Source organism: Anneissia japonica, unplaced genomic scaffold (genome assembly GCF_011630105.1).
Source record: "Anneissia japonica isolate Jap-2015-1 unplaced genomic scaffold, ASM1163010v1 scaffold287835_len3118868_cov185, whole genome shotgun sequence".
In the NCBI taxonomy this organism is placed as follows: domain Eukaryota; kingdom Metazoa; phylum Echinodermata; class Crinoidea; order Comatulida; family Comatulidae; genus Anneissia; species Anneissia japonica.
Window position 1 is genome coordinate 7396 of NW_022737223.1, and position 2006 is coordinate 9401.

The window sequence follows — 2006 nt, forward strand, 5'->3', positions numbered from 1 at the left end:
AAAAAAAAAAAAGGGGGGGGGGGGGAAGAAAGAAAGAAAGGAACTCAAGTGTACTAAGGTAAAGGTAGTTATTCATTATTGAACATACGTGAGTGAGCTGTTAGCCTATCTTACAAAGCCTCGGTATTGTGTAGTAAGGTGGCAATTTGCATATATTGTATTCTGCCGTTTCTTTTGCTTTTGTAGTGACAGTTCCCTTTCAATGATATTCTGTAGATTCATGTTAGTGTAAAATTATTATTTTGCGATATTTTAAACGAGATATACGGTAGCCTATATGATATAAAACAAATCCTCTTATAGTAGAGCGGCTAAGGTTGAATTTCAGGTAGAATCGTGCACTTCTGGAAGAAAGCATGAAACTTCCCACAGTGATACTATGACGCGTAAAGATCATTAAAAAAAATAGACCCCAAAAAATAACGCTTCTTAATGGCCACCATCTTGAAATCCAATGTGGCCGCCAAAATAATTGATTTTAGCCAATATATTCATATCTACAGCACATGTCATTGTCAATTGAAGATCATTACCCATGTTTCCAATATCAGGGAGTGTCATGCAATCATCAGAAATTATGTCAGATAGCGCCGCCATATTGGATTTCAAGATGGCCGCCAAATTAATGATATTTTTGTTAACATTCATACCTACAGTACCTAACACAGTCAATCAAAGACCGTTGCCCATTTTTTCGATATCAGGGATTACCATGCAGCCATCAGCAGAAATTAGGTCAGAAGACCACCATATTATATTTCAAAATGGCCGCCATCATGAAATTTAATATGGCCACCAATATAATTAATTTTAGCCTATGTATTCATATTTACAGCACATATCACTCCAACTGAAGATCATTACCCATGTTTTCAATATTAGGGAGTGTCATGCAATCATCAGAAATTATGTCAGATGGCGCCGCCATATTGGATTTCAAGATGGCCTCTAAATTATTGTTATTTTTGTCAATCTTATCTACAGCATCTAGCACTGTCGATCAAAGACCGTTACCCATGTTTTCGATATCAAGAACTATCATGCAGCCATCAGAAATTAAATCAGAATTTCAAGATTGCTGCCATACTAAATTTCAAGATTGCTGCCAAATTAATTATTGATAATATTGTAAATATCGTCATATTTACAACACTTAGCACTGTCACGCAGATATATGTCAAAAGACCGCTAATTGAATTTCAAGATTGCTGCCATATTGGATATCAAGATGGCGGCCAAAATATTTTTTCCCATATTTACATAAGTAAAGTACCAGCACTGTGAATCAAGATTGTGTATATGTATAATTAGGGATATCATGCAATCATCAAACATCTGATAATCATATTGAGACCTGCCTATGGCAGTAAAGTAATACCATTTAGAAAGAAGTCCGACAACTGCCACGTTGGATTTCAGAATGATTGGTTACCAATTGCAAATTGGTAACCAATCGAAAATAATGAAAATAAAAAAAAAGTAAATAACTGCTTTGTATGGTATGAGAGCAAGTGCAAAGGGAGAGAGATAGATGCAGACATTAAACATCGTTTATATTACAGCTAGTTTTAACATAAATGAAATTATGTAAACATAAATCAAATATTCAAATTAATAGTGTGAAGAAACTAATATCGAATAGACCTATGTCCATGAAATGGCTAATTTCATTTTCAAATGATATATAAATATATGTAAATATTGAAAGGAATGAAACGGAAAGGAAAATTAAAAAAAGGAAAATAAAGAACGGAAAGGAAAAGAAAAAAACTAGAAAGGGAAAAGAAATAAAAAAGAATAGAAAATGAATATAATGGAGAAAGTGAAAAGAAATAAAAGAAAGATCAAGACAAATTATAAGAAAAATATATAGATAACTTTAGCATAAATGAAACTATGTAGACATAAATTAAATATCACATTCAAGTAATGGTATGAAGGCAATAATATCGAATAGACTTCTAAATATCATTTTCATATATATATATATATATATATATATATAT